Here is a 19,543-nt window from a genome sequence, read left to right as displayed (position 1 = left end):
GAATGGAATGGAGTGGAGTGGAATGGAATGGAATGGAATCAACCTGAGTGGAATGGAATGGAATGGAATGGAATGGAATGGAATGGAATGGAATGGAATAAACCCGAATGAAATGGAATGGAGGGGAATGGAATGGAATGGAATGGAAAGGAACCAACCCGAATGGAATGGAATTGAATGGAATGGAATGGAATGGAATGTATCCGAATGGATTGGAATGGAAAGGAATGGAATGGAATGGAATGGAATGGAATGGAATGGAATCAACCCGCATGGAATGGAATGGAGTGGAACCAACTCGAATGGAACGGAATGGATTGGAATGGAATGGAATCAACCCGAATTCAATGGAATGGAATGGAATGGAATCAACACGAATGGAATGGATTGGAATGGAATGGAATGGAATGGAATGGAATCAACCCGAATGGAATGGAATGGAATGGAATGGAATGAAATGGAATGGAATACAATCAATCCGAATGGAATGGAATGGAATGGAATGCAATGGAATCAACCCGAATGGAATGGAATGAAGTGGAATCAAATCGAGTGCAATGGAATGGAATCGAATGGAATGGAATGGATTCAACCAGAATGGAATGGAAAGGAATGAAATCAACTGGAATGGAATGAAATGGAAAGGAATGGAATGGAATGGAATGGAAAGGAATGGAATGGAATCAACCCGAATGGAATTTAATGGAATGGAATGGAATCAACCAGAATGGAATGGAATCGAATGGAATGGAATGGAATCAACCCGAATGGAATGGAATGGAATGGAATGGAATGGAATGGAATGGAATGGAATGGAATGGAATCAACCTGAATGGAATGAAATGGAATGGAATTGAATGGAATGGAATCCACCGGAATGGAATGGATTGGAATGGAATGGAATGGTATGGAATCAAGCCGAATGGAGTCGAATGGAATGGAAAGGAATGGAGTCAACCCGAATGGAATGCAATGGAATGGAATGGAATGGAATGGAATCAACCCGAATGTAATGGAATGCAATGGAATGGAATGGAATGGAATGGAGTCAACCCGGATTGAATGCAATGGAATGGAATGGAATGAAATGGAATGGAATAAAATCAACCAGAATGGAATGGAATGCAATGGAATGGAATGGAATGGAATCAACTCGAATGGAATAGAATGGAATGGATTGGAATGGAATGGAATGGAATGGAATCAACCAGAATGGAATGGAATACAATGGAATGGAATGGAATGGAAAGGGATGGAATCAACTCGAATGGAATGGAATGGAATGGAATGGAATGGAATGTATCCGAATGGATTGGAATGGAAAGGAATGGAATGGAATGGAATGGAATGGAATGGAATGGAATCAACCCGCATGGAATGGAATGGAGTGGAACCAACTCGAATGGAACGGAATGGATTGGAATGGAATGGAATCAACCCGAATTCAATGGAATGGAATGGAATGGAATCAACACGAATGGAATGGATTGGAATGGAATGGAATGGAATGGAATGGAATCAACCCGAATGGAATGGAATGGAATGGAGTGGAATGAAATGGAATGGAATACAATCAATCCGAATGGAATGGAATGGAATGGAATGCAATGGAATCAACCCGAATGGAATGGAATGAAGTGGAATCAAATCGAGTGCAAGGGAATGGAATCGAATGGAATGGAATGGATTCAACCAGAATGGAATGGAAAGGCATGGAATCAACTGGAATGGAATGAAATGGAAAGGAATGGAATGGAATGGAATGGAAAGGAATGGAATGGAATCAACCCGAATGGAATTTAATGGAATGGAATGGAATCAACCAGAATGGAATGGAATCGAATGGAATGGAATGGAATCAACCCGAATGGAATGGAATGGAATGGAATGGAATGGAATGGAATGGAATGGAATCAACCTGAATGGAATGAAATGGAATGGAATTGAATGGAATGGAATCCACCGGAATGGAATGGATTGGAATGGAATGGAATGGTATGGAATCAAGCCGAATGGAGTCGAATGGAATGGAAAGGAATGGAATCAACCCGAATGGAATGCAATGGAATGGAATGGAATGGAATGGAATCAACCCGAATGTAATGGAATGCAATGGAATGGAATGGAATGGAATGGAGTCAACCCGGATTGAATGCAATGGAATGGAATGGAATGAAATGGAATGGAATAGAATCAACCAGAATGGAATGGAATGCAATGGAATGGAATGGAATGGAATCAACTCGAATGGAATAGAATGGAATGGATTGGAATGGAATGGAATGGAATCAACCAGAATGGAATGGAATACAATGGAATGGAATGGAATGGAAAGGGATGGAATCAACTCGAATGGAATGGAATGGAATGGAATGGAATGGAATGGAATGAAATGGAATAAACCCGAATGGAATGGAATGGAATGGAATGGAATGGAATGGAATGGAATGAAATCAACCCGAATGGAATGGAAGGGAATGGAATGGAAAGGAAAAAACCCGAATGGAATGGAATGGAATGGAATCAAACCGAATGGAATGGAATGGAATGGAATGGAACGGAATGGAATGGAATGGAATGGAAGGGAATGAAATGGAAGGGAATTTAATCACACCGAATGGAATGGAATGGAATGGAATGGAATGGAATCAACCCGAATGGAATGGAATGCAATGGAATGACATGGAATGGATTCAACCCGAATGGAATTGATTGCAATGGAATCAGCTCGAATGGAATGGAATGGAATGGAATGGCACGGGATGGAATGGTATGGAATAGAATCGAATGGAATTGGATCAACACGATTGGAGTGGATTGGAATGGAATGTAATTGAATGGAATGGGGTGGAATTGAGTCAATCCGAGTGGAATGGAATGGAATGGAATGGAGTGGAGGGGAATGAAATGGAATGGAATGGAGTGGAGTGGAATGTAATGGAATGGAAACAACCTGAGTGGAGTGTAATGGAATGGAATGGAATGGAATGGAATGGAATAAAATGGAATGGAAGCAACTCAAATGCAGTACAATGGAATGGAATGGAATGGAATCAACCCGAATGGAATGGAATGGAATGGAATGGAATGCAATGGAATGGAATGGAATCAACTCGAATGGAATGGAATGCAATGGAATGGAATGGAATCGAATCATCACGAATGGAATGGAACGGAATGGAATCAACTCAAATGGAATGGAATGCAATGGAAAGGAATGGAATGGAATCAACCCGAATGGAATGGAATGGAATGGAATGGAATGGAATGGAATGGAATGGAAGGGAATGGAATCAACCCGAATGGAATGGAATGGAATGGAATGGAATGGAATGGAATGGAATCAAACCGAATGGAATGGAATGGAATGGAATAGAATGGAACGGAATGGAATCTATCCGAAAGGAATGGAATGGTCAGGAATGGAATGGAAAGGAAGGGAATGGAATCAACCCTCATGGAATGAAATGGAGTGGAATCAACTCGAATGGAATGGAATGGAATGGAATAAACCCGAATAAAATGGAATGGAGGGGAATGGAAAGGAATGGAAAGGAACCAACCCGAAGGGAATGGAATTGAATGGAATAGAATGGAATGGAATGGAATGGAATGGAATGGAATGCAATGGAATGGAATGGAAAGTAATTAACCCGAATGGAATGGAATGGAACGGAATGGAATGGAATGGAATGGAAGGGAATGAAATGGAAGGGAATTTAATCACACCGAATGGAATGGAATGGAATGGAATCAACCCGAATGGAATGGAATGCAATGGAATGACATGGAATGGATTCAACCCGAATGGAATTGATTGGAATGGAATCAACTCGAATGGAATGGAATGGAATGGAATGGCACGGGATGGAATGGTATGGAATAGAATCGAATGGAATTGAATCAACCCGATTGGAGTGGATTGGAATGGAATGTAATTGAATGGAATGGGGTGGAATTGAATCAATCCGAGTGGAATGGAATGGAATGGAATGGAGTGGAGGGGAATGAAATGGAATGGAATGGAGTGGAGTGGAATGGAATGGAATGGAATGGAATCAACCTGAGTGGAATGGAATGGAATGGAATGGAATGGAATAAACCCGGATGAAATGGAATGGAGGGGAACGGAATGGAATGGAATGGAAAGGAACCAACCCGAATGGAATGGAATCGAATGGAATGGAATGGAATGGAATGGAATGAAATGGAATCATCCCGAATGGAATGGAATGGAACGGAATGGAATGGAATCAACCCGAATGGAATGCAATGGAATGGAATGGAAAGTAATCAACCCGAACGGAATGGAATGGAACGGAATGGAATGGAATGGAATGGAATGGAATGGAATGGAAGGGAATGAAATGGAAGGGAATTTAATCACACCGAATGGAATGGAATGGAATAGAATGGACTGGAATGGAATCTATCCGAATGGTATGGAATGGTAAGGAATGGAATGGAATGGAAGGGAATGGAATCAACACGCATGGAATGAAATGGAGTGTAATCAACTCGAATGGAATGGAATGGAATGCAATGGAATGGAAAGGAATGGAATGGAAGGGAATGAAATGGAAGAGAATTTAATCACACCGAATGGAATGGAATGGAATGGAATGGAATCAACCCGAATGGAATGGAATGGAATGGAATGGAATGGAATGGAATGAAATGGAATGGAATGCAATCAATCCGAATGGAATGGAATGGAATGGAATGGAATGCAATGGAATCAACCCGCATGGAATGGAATGGAGTGGAACCAACTCGAATGGAATGGAATGGATTGGAATGGAATGGAATCAACCCGAATTCAATGGAATGGAATGGAATGGAATGGATTGGAATGAAATGGAATGGAATGGAATGGAATGGAATGGAATCAACACGAATGGAATGGAATGGAATGGAATGGAATGGAATGGAATGGAATGCAATCAATCCGAATGGAATGGAATGGAAGGGAATGCAATGGAATCAACCCGAATGGAATGGAATGAAGTGGAATCAAATCGAGTGAAATGGAATGGAATCGAATGGAATGGAATGGATTCAACCAGAATGGAATGGAAAGGAATGGAATCAACCGGAATGGAATGAAATGGAAAGGAATGGAATGGAAAGGAATGGAATGGAATCAACCCGAATGGAATTTAATGGAATGGAATGGAATCTACCAGAATGGAATGGAATCGAATGGAATGGAATGGAATCAACCCGAATGGAATGGAATGGAATGGAATGGAATGGTATTGAATCAACCTGAATGGAATGAAATGGAATGGAATTGAATGGAATGGAATCCACCGGAATGGAATGGAATGGAATGGAATGGAATGGAATGTTATGGAATCAACCCGAATGGAGTCGAATGGATTGGAAAGGAATGGAATCAACCCGAATGGAATGCAATGGAATGGAATGGAATGGAATAGAATGGAATGGAATCAACCCGAATGTAATGGAATGCAATGGAATGGAATGGAATGGAATGGAGTCAACCCGGATGGAATGCAATGGACTGGAATGGAATGAAATGGAATGGATGGAATCAACCCGAATGGAATGGAATGGAATGCAATGGAATGGAATGGAATGGAATCAACTCGAATGGAATAGAATGGAATGGATTGGAATGGAATGGAATAAACCCTAATGGAATGGAATGGAATGGAATGGAATGGAATGAAATCAACCCGAATGGAATGGAAGGGAATGGAATGGAAAGGAAAAAACCCGAATGGAATGGAATGGAATGGAATCAAACCGAATGGAATGGAATGGAATGGAATGGAATGGAACGGAATGGAATGGAATGGAATGGAAGGGAATGAAATGGAAGGGAATTTAATCACACCGAATGGAATGGAATGGAATGGAATGAACCCGAATGGAATGGAATGCAATGGAATGACATGGAATGGATTCAACCCGAATGGAATTGATTGGAATGGAATCAACTCGAATGGAATGGAATGGAATGGAATGGAATGGCACGGGATGGAATGGTATGGAATAGAATCGAATGGAATTGAATCAACACGATTGGAGTGGATTGGAATGGAATGTAATTGAATGGAATGGGGTGGAATTGAATCAATCCGAGTGGAATGGAATGGAATGGAATGGAGCGGAGGGGAATGAAATGGAATGGAATGGAGTGGAGTGGAATGTAATGGAATGGAATCAACCTGAGTGCAATGGAATGGAATGGAATGGAATGGAATAAAATGGAATGGAAGCAACTCAAATGCAATGCAATGGAATGGAATGGAATGGAATCAACCCGAATGGAATGGAATGGAATGGAATGCAATGGAATGGAATGGAATCAACTCGAATGGAATGGAATGCAATGGAATGGAATGGAATCGAATCATCACGAATGGAATGGAACAGAATGGAATCAACTCAAATGGAATGGAATGCAATGGAAAGGAATGGAATGGAATCAACCCGAATGGAGTGGAATGGAATGGAATGGAATGGAAACAACCCGAATGGAATGGAATGGAATCGAATGGAATGGAATGGAATGGAATCCACCGGAATGGAATGGAATGGAATGGAATGGAATGGAAGGGAATGGAATCAAACCGAATGGAATGGAATGGAGTGGAATGGAATGGAAAGGAATGGAATCAACCCGAATGGAATGGAATTGAATGGAATGGAATCAAACCGAATGGAATGGAATGGAATGGAATAGAATGGAATGGAATGGAATCTATACGAAAGGAATGGAATGGTAAGGAATGGAATGGAATGGAAGGGAATGGAATCAACCCTCATGGAATGAAATGGAGTGGAATCAACTCGAATGGAATGGAATGGAATGGAATAAACCCGAATGAAATGGAATGGAGGGGAATGGAATGGAATGGAAAGGAACCAACCCGAATGGAATGGAATGGAATGGAATGGAATGGAATGGAATGGAATGGAATGGAATGGAATGAATGCAATGGAATGGAATGGAAAGTAATTAACCCGAATGGAATGGAATGGAACGGAATGGAATGGAATGGAATGGAAGGGAATGAAATGGAAGGGAATTTAATCACACCGAATGGAATGGAATGGAATGGAATGGAATCAACCCGAATGGAATGGAATGGAATGGAATGGAATGGAATGGAATGGAATGGAATCTATCAAAATGGATTGGAATGGAAAGGAATGGAATGGAATGGAATGGAATGGAATGGAATGGAATCAACCCGCATGGAATGGAATGGAGTGGAACCAACTCGAATGGAATGGAATGGAATGGAATGGAATGGAATCAACCCGAATTCAATGGAATGGAATGGAATGGAATCAACACGAATGGAATGGATTGGAAAGGAATGAAATGGAATGGAATGAAATGGAATGGAATTGAAAGGAATCAACCCGAATGGAATGGAATGGAATGGAATGGAATGAAATGGAATGGAATGCAATCAATCCGAATGGAATGGAATGGAATGGATTGCAATGGAATCAACCCGCATGGAATGGAATGGAGTGGAACCAACTCGAATGCAATGGAATGGATTGGAATGGAATGGAATCAACCCGAATTCAATGGAATGGAATGGAATGGAATCAACACGAATGGAATGGATTGGAATGGAATGGAATGGAATGGAATGGAATGGAATCAACCCGAATGGAATGGAATGGAATGGAATGGAATGGAATGGAATGGAATGCAATCAATCCGAATGGAATGGAATGGAATGGAATGCAATGGAATCAACCCGAATGGAATGGAATGAAGTGGAATCAAATCGAGTGAAATGGAATGGAATCGAATGGAATGGAATGGATTCAACCAGAATGGAATGGAAAGGAATGGAATCAACCGGAATGGAATGAAATGGAAAGGAATGGAATGGAATGGAATGGAAAGGAATGGAATGGAATCAACCCGAATGGAATTTAATGGAATGGAATGGAATTTACCAGAATGGAATGGAATCGAATGGAATGGAATGGAATCAACCCGAATGGAATGGAATGGAATGGAATGGAATGGAATGGAATTGAATCAACCTGAATGGAATGAAATGGAATGGAATTGAATGAAATGGAATCCACCGGAATGGAATGGAATGGAATGGAATGGAATGGAATGTTATGGAATCAACCCGAATGGAGTCGAATGGAATGGAAAGGAATGGAATCAACCCGAATGGAATGCAATGGAATGGAATGGAATGGAATGGAATGGAATCAACCCGAATGTAATGGAATGCAATGGAATGGAATGGAATGGAATGGAGTCAACCCGGATGGAATGCAATGGAATGGAATGGAATGAAATGGAATGGATGGAATCAACCCGAATGGAATGGAATGCAATGGAATGGAATGGAATGGAATCAACTCGAATGGAATAGAATGGAATGGATTGGAATGGAATGGAATGGAATCAACCCGAATGTAATGGAATGCAATGGAATGGAATGGAATGGAAAGGGATGGAATCAACTCGAATGGAATGGAATGGAATGGAATGGAATGAAATGGAATAAACCCTAATGGAATGGAAGGGAATGGAATGGAATGGAATGAAATCAACCCGAATGAAATGGAAGGGAATGGAATGGAAAGGAAAAAACCCGAATGGAATGGAATGGAATGGAATGGAATGGAATCAAACCGAATGGAATGGAATGGAATGGAATGGAATGGAACGGAATGGAATGGAATGGAAGGGAATGAAATGGAAGGGAATTTAATCACACCGAATGGAATGGAATGGAATCAACCCGAATGGAATGGAATGCAATGGAATGACATGGAATGGATTCAACCCGAATGGAATTGATTGGAATGGAATCAACTCGAATGGAATGGAATGGAATGGAATGGCACGGGATGGAATGGTATGGAATAGAATCGAATGGAATTGAATCAACACGATTGGAGTGGATTGGAATGGAATGTAATTGAATGGAATGGGGTGGAATTGAATCAATCCGAGTGGAATGGAATGGAATGGAATGGAGTGGAGGGGAATGAAATGGAATGGAATGGAGTGGAGTGGAATGTAATGGAATGGAATCAACCTGAGTGGAGTGTGATGGAATGGAATGGAATGGAATAAAATGGAATGGAAGCAACTCAAATGCAATGGAATGGAATGGAATGGAATGGAATCAACCCGAATGGAATGGAATGGAATGGAATGCAATGGAATGGAATGGAATCGAATCATCACGAATGGAATAGAATAGAATGGAATCAACTCAAATGGAATGGAATGCAATGGAAAGGAATGGAATGGAATCAACCCGAATGGAGTGGAATGGAATGGAATGGAATGGAAACAACCCGAATGGAATGGAATGGAATCGAATCGAATGGAATGGAATGGAATCAACCGGAATGGAATGGAATGGAATGGAATGGAATGGAATGGAAGGGAATGGAATCAAACCGAATGGAATGGAATGGAGTGGAATGGAATGGAAAGGAATGGAATCAACCCGAATGGAATGGAATTGAATGGAATGGAATGGAATGGAATCAAACCGAATGGAATGGAATGGAATGGAATAGAATGGAATGGAATGGAATCTATCCGAAAGGAATGGAATGGTAAGGAATGGAATGGAATGGAAGGGAATGGAATCAACCCTCATGGAATGAAATGGAGTGGAATCAACTCGAATGGAATGGAATGGAATGGAATAAACCCGAATGAAATGGAATGGAGGGGAATGGAATGGAATGGAAAGGAACCAAACCGAATGGAATGGAATGGAATGGAATGGAATGGAATGGAATGGAATGGAATGGAATGGAATGCAATGGAATGGAATGGAAAGTAATTAACCCGAATGGAATGGAATGGAACGGAATGGAATGGAATGGAATGGAAGGGAATGAAATGGAAGGGAATTTAATCACACCGAATGGAATGGAATGGAATGGAATGGAATCAACCCGAATGGAATGGAATGCAATGGAATGACATGGAATGGATTCAACCCGAATGGAATTGATTGGAATGGAATCAACTCGAATGGAATGGAATGGAATGGAATGGCACGGGATGGAATGGTATGGAATAGAATCGAATGGAGTTGAATCAACACGATTGGAGTGGATTGGAATGGAATGTAATTGAATGGAATGGGGTGGAATTGAATCAATCCGAGTGGAATGGAATGGAATGGAATGGAGTGGAGGGGAATGAATTGGAATGGAATGGAGTGGAGTGGAATGTAATGGAATGGAATCAACCTGAGTGGAGTGTAATGGAATGGAATGGTATGGAATGGAATAAAATGGAATGGAAGCAACTCAAATGCAATGCAATGGAATGGAATGGAATGGAATCAACCCGAATGGAATGGAATGGAATGGAATGGAATGGAATCAACCCGAATGGAATGGAATGGAATGGAATGGAATGAAATGGAATGGAATGCAATCAATCCGAATGGAATGGAATGGAATGGAATGCAATGGAATCAACCCGCATGGAATGGAATGGAGTGGAACCAACTCGAATGGAATGGAATGGATTGGAATGGAATGGAATCAACCCGAATTCAATGGAATGGAATGGAATGGAATCAACACGAATGGAATGGATTGGAATGGAATGGAATGGAATGGAATGGAATCAACCCGAATAGAATGGAATGGAATGGAATGGAATGAAATGGAATGGAATGCAATCAATCCGAATAGAATGGAATGGAATGGAATGCAATGGAATCAACCCGAATGGAATGGAATGAAGTGGAATCAAATCGAGTGCAATGGAATGGAATCGAATGGAATGGAATGGATTCAACCAGAATGGAATGGAAAGGAATGGAATCAACCGGAATGGAATGAAATGGAAAGGAATGGAATGGAATGGAATGGAAAGGAATGGAATGGAATCAACCCGAATGGAATTTAATGGAATGGAATGGAATCGAATGGAATGGAATGGAATCAACACGAATGGAGTGGAATGGAACGGAATGGAATGGAATGAAAAGGAATGGAATGGAATGCAATCAATCCAAATGGAATTGAATGGACTGGAATCAACCCGAATGGAATGGAGTGAAGTGGAATCAAATCGAATGGAATGGAATGGAATGGAATGGAATGGAATGAAATGGGATGTAATCACCTCGAATGGAACGGAATGGAATGGAATGGAATGAAATGGAATAAACCCGAATGGAATGGAATGGAATGGAATGGAATGGAATGGAATCAACCCGAACGGAATGGAAGGGAATGGAATGGAAAGGAAAAAACCCGAATGGAATGGAATGGAATGGAATGGAATGGAATCAACCCGAATGGAATGGAATCGAATGGAATAAACCGGAATGGAATGGAATGGAATGGAATGGAATGGAATGGAATGGAATGGAATCAAACCGAGTGGAATGGCATGGAGTGGAATGGAATGGAAAGGAATGGAATCAACCCGATTGGAATGGAATGGAATGGAATGGAATGGAATGGAATGGAATGGAATCTATCCGAATGGATTGGAATGGAAAGGAATGGAATGGAATGGAATGGAATGGAATGGAATCAAACCGAATGGAATGGAATGGAATGGAATGGAACGGAATGGAATGGAATGGAATGGAAGGGAATGAAAAGGAAGGGAATTTAATCACACCGAATGGAATGGAATGGAATCAACCCGAATGGAATGGAATGCAATGGAATGACATGGAATGGATTCAACCCGAATGGAATTGATTGGAATGGAATCAACTCGAATGGAATGGAATGGAATGGAATGGCACGGGATGGAATGGTATGGAATAGAATCGAATGGAATTGAATCAACACGATTGGAGTGGATTGGAATGGAATGTAATTGAATGGAATGGGGTGGAATTGAATCAATCCGAGTGGAATGGAATGGAATGGAATGGAGTGGAGGGGAATGAAATGGAATGGAATGGAGTGGAGTGGAATGTAATGGAATAGAATCAACCTGAGTGGAGTGTAATGGAATGGAATGGAATGGAATGGAATGGAATGGAATGGAATCAACCCGCATGGAATGGAATGGAGTGGAACCAACTCGAATGGAATGGAATGGATTGGAATGGAATGGAATCAACCCGAATTCAATGGAATGGAATGGAATGGAATCAACACGAATGGAATGGATTGGAATGGAATGGAATGGAATGGAATGGAATGGAATCAACCCGAATAGAATGGAATGGAATGGAATGGAATGAAATGGAATGGAATGCAATCAATCCGAATGGAATGGAATGGAATGCAATGGAATCAACCCGAATGGAATGGAATGAAGTGGAATCAAATCGAGTGCAATGGAATGGAATCGAATGGAATGGAATGGATTCAACCAGAATGGAATGGAAAGGAATGGAATCAACCGGAATGGAATGAAATGGAAAGGAATGGAATGGAATGGAATGGAAAGGAATGGAATGGAATCAACCCGAATGGAATTTAATGGAATGGAATGGAATCAACCAGAATGGAATGGAATCGAATGGAACGGAATGGAATCAACCCGAATGGAATGGAATGGAATGGAATGGAATGGAATGGAATGGAATGGAATCAACCTGAATGGAATGAAATGGAATGGAATTGAATGGAATGGAATCCACCGGAATGGAATGGAATGGAATGGAATGGAATGGAATGGTATGGAATCAACCCGAATGGAGTCGAATGGAATGGAAAGAAATGGAATCAACACGAATGGAATGCAATGGAATGGAATGGAATGGAATAGAATCAACCCGAATGTAATGGAATGCAATGGAATGGAATGGAATGGAATGGAGTCAACCCGGATGGAATGCAATGGAATGGAATGGAATGAAATGGAATGGAATGGAATCAACCCGAATGGAATGGAATGCAATGGAATGGAATGGAATGGAATCAACTCGAATGGAATAGAATGGAATGGATTGGAATGGAATGGAATGGAATCAACCCGAATGGAATGGAATACAATGGAATGGAATGGAATGGAAAGGGATGGAATCAACTCGAATGGAATGGAATGGAATGGAATGGAATGGAATGGAATGAAATGGAATAAACCCGAATGGAATGGAATGGAATGGAATGGAATGGAATGGAATGGAATGAAATCAACCCGAATGGAATGGAAGGGAATGTAATGGAAAGGAATCAAACCGAATGGAATGGAATGGAATGGAATGGAACGGAATGGAATGGAATGGAAGGGAATGAAAAGGAAGGGAATTTAATCACACCGAATGGAATGGAATGGAATGGAATGGAATGGAATGGAATCAACCCGAATGGAATGGAATGCAATGGAATGACATGGAATGGATTCAACACGAATGGAATTGATTGGAATGGAATCAACTCGAATGGAATGGAATGGAATGGAATGGCACGGGATGGAATGGTATGGAATAGAATCGAATGGAGTTGAATCAACACGATTGGAGTGGATTGGAATGGAATGTAATTGAATGGAATGGGGTGGAATTGAATCAATCCGAGTGGAATGGAATGGAATGGAATGGAGTGGAGGGGAATGAATTGGAATGGAATGGAGTGGAGTGGAATGTAATGGAATGGAATCAACCTGAGTGGAGTGTAATGGAATGGAATGGTATGGAATGGAATAAAATGGAATGGAAGCAACTCAAATGCAATGCAATGGAATGGAATGGAATGGAATCAACCCGAATGGAATGGAATGGAATGGAATGGAATGGAATGGAATCAACCCGAATGGAATGGAATGGAATGGAATGGAATGAAATGGAATGGAATGCAATCAATCCGAATGGAATGGAATGGAATGGAATGCAATGGAATCAACCCGCATGGAATGGAATGGAGTGGAACCAACTCGAATGGAATGGAATGGATTGGAATGGAATGGAATCAACCCGAATTCAATGGAATGGAATGGAATGGAATCAACACGAATGGAATGGAATGAAATGGAATGGAATGCAATCAATCCGAATAGAATGGAATGGAATGGAATGCAATGGAATCAACCCGAATGGAATGGAATGAAGTGGAATCAAATCGAGTGCAATGGAATGGAATCGAATGGAATGGAATGGATTCAACCAGAATGGAATGGAAAGGAATGGAATCAACCGGAATGGAATGAAATGGAAAGGAATGGAATGGAATGGAATGGAAAGGAATGGAATGGAATCAACCCGAATGGAATTTAATGGAATGGAATGGAATCGAATGGAATGGAATGGAATGAACACGAATGGAGTGGAATGGAACGGAATGGAATGGAATGAAATGGAATGGAATGGAATGCAATCAATCCAAATGGAATTGAATGGACTGGAATCAACCCGAATGGAATGGAGTGAAGTGGAATCAAATCGAATGGAATGAAATGGAATGGAATGGAATGAAATGGGATGTAATCACCTCGAATGGAACGGAATGGAATGGAATGGAATGAAATGGAATAAACCCGAATGGAATGGAATGGAATGGAATGGAATGGAATGGAATCAACCCGAACGGAATGGAAGGGAATGGAATGGAAAGGAAAAAACCCGAATGGAATGGAATGGAATGGAATGGAATGGAATCAACCCGAATGGAATGGAATCGAATGGAATAAACCGGAATGGAATGGAATGGAATGGAATGGAATGGAATGGAATGGAATCGAATGGAATAAACCGGAATGGAATGGAATGGAATGGAATGGAATGGAATGGAATGGAATGGAATGGAATGGAATCAAACCGAGTGGAATGGCATGGAGTGGAATGGAATGGAAAGGAATGGAATCAACCCGACTGGAATGGAATGGAATGGAATGGAATGGAATGGAATGGAATGGAATCTATCCGAATGGATTGGAATGGAAAGGAATGGAATGGAATGGAATGGAATGGAATGGAATGGAATGGAATCAAACCGAATGGAATGGAATGGAATGGAATGGAACGGAATGGAATGGAATGGAATGGAAGGGAATGAAAAGGAAGGGAATTTAATCACACCGAATGGAATGGAATGGAATGGAATCAACCCGAATGGAATGGAATGCAATGGAATGACATGGAATGGATTCAACCCGAATGGAATTGATTGGAATGGAATCAACTCGAATGGAATGGAATGGAATGGAATGGCACGGGATGGAATGGTATGGAATAGAATCGAATGGAATTGAATCAACACGATTGGAGTGGATTGGAATGGAATGTAATTGAATGGAATGGGGTGGAATTGAATCAATCCGAGTGGAATGGAATGGAATGGAATGGAGTGGAGGGGAATGAAATGGAATGGAATGGAGTGGAGTGGAAAGTAATGGAATAGAATCAACCTGAGTGGAGTGTAATGGAATGGAATGGAATGGAATGGAATAAAATGGAATGGAAGCAACTCAAATGCAATGCAATGGAATGGAATGGAATGGAATCAACCCGAATGGAATGGAATGGAATGGAATGGAATGGAATGGAATGGAATCAACCCGAATGGAATGGAATGGAATGGAATGGAATGGAATGAAATGGAATGGAATGCAATCAATCCGAATGGAATGGAATGGAATGGAATGCAATGGAATCAACCCGCATGGAATGGAATGGAGTGGAACCAACTCGAATGGAATGGAATGGATTGGAATGGAAAGGAATCAACCCGAATTCAATGGAATGGAATGGAATGGAATCAACACGAATGGAATGGATTGGAATGGAATGGAATGGAATGGAATGGAATCAACCCGAATGGAATGGAATGGAATGGAATGGAATGGAATGGAATGGAATGGAATGGAATGGAATGGAATGCAATCAATCCGAATGGAATGGAATGGAATGCAATGGAATCAACCCGAATGGAATGGAATGAAGTGGAATCAAATCGAGTGAAATGGAATGGAATCGAATGGAATGGAATGGATTCAACCAGAATGGAATGGAAAGGAATGGAATCAACCGGAATGGAATGAAATGGAAAGGAATGGAATGGAATGCAATGGAAAGGAATGGAATGGAATCAACCCGAATGGAATTTAATGGAATGGAATGGAATTTACCAGAATGGAATGGAATCGAATGGAATGGAATGGAATCACCCGAATGGAATGGAATGGAATGGAATGGAATGGAATGGAATTGAATCAACCTGAATGGAATGAAATGGAATGGAATTGAATGGAATGGAATACACCGGAATGGAATGGAATGGAATGGAATGGAATGGAATGTTATGGAATCAACCCGAATGGAGTCGAATGGAATGGAAAGGAATGGAATCAACCCGAATGGAATGCAATGGAATGGAATGGAATGGAATGGAATGGAATCAACACGAATGTAATGGAATGCAATGGAATGGAATGGAATGGAATGGAGTCAACCCGGATGGAATGCAATGGAATGGAATGGAATGAAATGGAATGGATGGAATCAACCCGAATGGAATGGAATGCAATGGAATGGAATGGAATGGAATCAACTCGAATGGAATAGAATGGAATGGATTGGAATGGAATGGAATGGAATCAACCCGAATGTAATGGAATGCAATGGAATGGAATGGAATGGAAAGGGATGGAATCAACTCGAATGGAATGGAATGGAATGGAATGGAATGAAATGAAATGGAATAAACCCTAATGGAATGGAATGGAATGGAATGGAATGGAATGGAATGAAATCAACACGAATGAAATGGAAGGGAATGGAATGGAAAGGAAAAAACACGAATGGAATGGAATGGAATGGAATGGAATGGAATGGAATCAAACCGAATGGAATGGAATGGAATGGAATGGAATGGAACGGAATGGAATGGAATGGAATGGAAGGGAATGAAATGGAAGGGAATTTAATCACACCGAATGGAATGGAATGGAATGGAATCAACCCGAATGGAATGGAATGCAATGGAATGACATGGAATGGATTCAACCCGAATGGAATTGATTGGAATGGAATCAACTCGAATGGAATGGAATGGAACGGAATGGCACGGGATGGAATGGTATGGAATAGAATCGAATGGAATTGAATCAACACGAATGGAGTGGATTGGAATGGAATGTAATTGAATGGAATGGGGTGGAATTGAATCAATCCGAGTGGAATGGAATGGAATGGAATGGAGTGGAGGGGAATGAAATGGAATGGAATGGAGTGGAGTGGAATGTAATGGAATGGAATCAACCTGAGTGGAGTGTAATGGAATGGAATGGAATGGAATAAAATGGAATGGAAGCAACTCAAATGCAATGCAATGGAATGGAATGGAATGGAATCAACCCGAATGGAATGGAATGGAATGGAATGCAATGGAATGGAATGGAATCGAATCATCACGAATGGAATGGAACAGAATGGAATCAACTCAAATGGAATGGAATGCAATGGAAAGGAATGGAATGGAATCAACCCGAATGGAGTGGAATGGAATGGAATGGAATGGAAACAACCCGAATGGAATGGAATGGAATCGAATGGAATGGAATGGAATGGAATCAACCGGAATGGAATGGAATGGAATGGAATGGAATGGAATGGAATGGAATGGAAGGGAATGGAATCAAACCGAATGGAATGGAATGGAGTGGAATGGAATGGAAAGGAATGGAATCAACCCGAATGGAATGGAATTGAATGGAATGGAATGGAATGGAATCAAACCGAATGGAATGGAATGGAATGGAATAGAATGGAATGGAATGGAATCTATCCGGAAGGAATGGAATGGTAAGGAATGGAATGGAATGGAAGGGAATGGAATCAACCCTCATGGAATGAAATGGAGTGGAATCAACTCGAATGGAATGGAATGGAATGGAATAAACCCGAATGAAATGGAATGGAGGGGAATGGAATGGAATGGAAAGGAACCAAACCGAATGGAATGGAATGGAATGGAATGGAATGGAATGGAATGGAATGGAATGGAATGGAATGGAATGCAATGGAATGGAATGAAAAGTAATTAACCCGAATGGAATGGAATGGAACGGAATGGAATGGAATGGAATGGAAGGGAATGAAAAGGAAGGGAATTTAATCACACCGAATGGAATGGAATGGAATGGAATCAACCCGAATGGAATGGAATGCAATGGAATGACATGGAATGGATTCAACCCGAATGGAATTGATTGGAATGGAATCAACTCGAATGGAATGGAATGGAATGGAATGGCACGGGATGGAATGGTATGGAATAGAATCGAATGGAATTGAATCAACACGATTGGAGTGGATTGGAATGGAATGTAATTGAATGGAATGGGGTGGAATTGAATCAATCCGAGTGGAATGGAATGGAATGGAATGGAGTGGAGGGGAATGAAATGGAATGGAATGGAGTGGAGTGGAAAGTAATGGAATAGAATCAACCTGAGTGGAGTGTAATGGAATGGAATGGAATGGAATGGAATAAAATGGAATGGAAGCAACTCAAATGCAATGCAATGGAATGGAATGGAATGGAATCAACCCGAATGGAATGGAATGGAATGGAATGGAATGGAATGGAATGGAATCAACCCGAATGGAATGGAATGGAATGGAATGGAATGGAATGAAATGGAATGGAATGCAATCAATCCGAATGGAATGGAATGGAATGGAATGCAATGGAATCAACCCGCATGGAATGGAATGGAGTGGAACCAACTCGAATGGAATGGAATGGATTGGAATGGAAAGGAATCAACCCGAATTCAATGGAATGGAATGGAATGGAATCAACACGAATGGAATGGATTGGAATGGAATGGAATGGAATGGAATGGAATCAACCCGAATGGAATGGAATGGAATGGAATGGAATGGAATGGAATGGAATGGAATGGAATGGAATGGAATGCAATCAATCCGAATGGAATGGAATGGAATGCAATGGAATCAACCCGAATGGAATGGAATGAAGTGGAATCAAATCGAGTGAAATGGAATGGAATCGAATGGAATGGAATGGATTCAACCAGAATGGAATGGAAAGGAATGGAATCAACCGGAATGGAATGAAATGGAAAGGAATGGAATGGAATGCAATGGAAAGGAATGGAATGGAATCAACCCGAATGGAATTTAATGGAATGGAATGGAATTTACCAGAATGGAATGGAATCGAATGGAATGGAATGGAATCACCCGAATGGAATGGAATGGAATGGAATGGAATGGAATGGAATTGAATCAACCTGAATGGAATGAAATGGAATGGAATTGAATGGAATGGAATACACCGGAATGGAATGGAATGGAATGGAATGGAATGGAATGTTATGGAATCAACCCGAATGGAGTCGAATGGAATGGAAAGGAATGGAATCAACCCGAATGGAATGCAATGGAATGGAATGGAATGGAATGGAATGGAATCAACACGAATGTAATGGAATGCAATGGAATGGAATGGAATGGAATGGAGTCAACCCGGATGGAATGCAATGGAATGGAATGGAATGAAATGGAATGGATGGAATCAACCCGAATGGAATGGAATGCAATGGAATGGAATGGAATGGAATCAACTCGAATGGAATAGAATGGAATGGATTGGAATG

The sequence above is a fragment of the Pan troglodytes genome, chromosome 14 (assembly GCF_028858775.2).
Source record: "Pan troglodytes isolate AG18354 chromosome 14, NHGRI_mPanTro3-v2.0_pri, whole genome shotgun sequence".
NCBI lineage: Eukaryota > Metazoa > Chordata > Mammalia > Primates > Hominidae > Pan > Pan troglodytes.
This window is presented reverse-complemented; position numbering follows the sequence as displayed.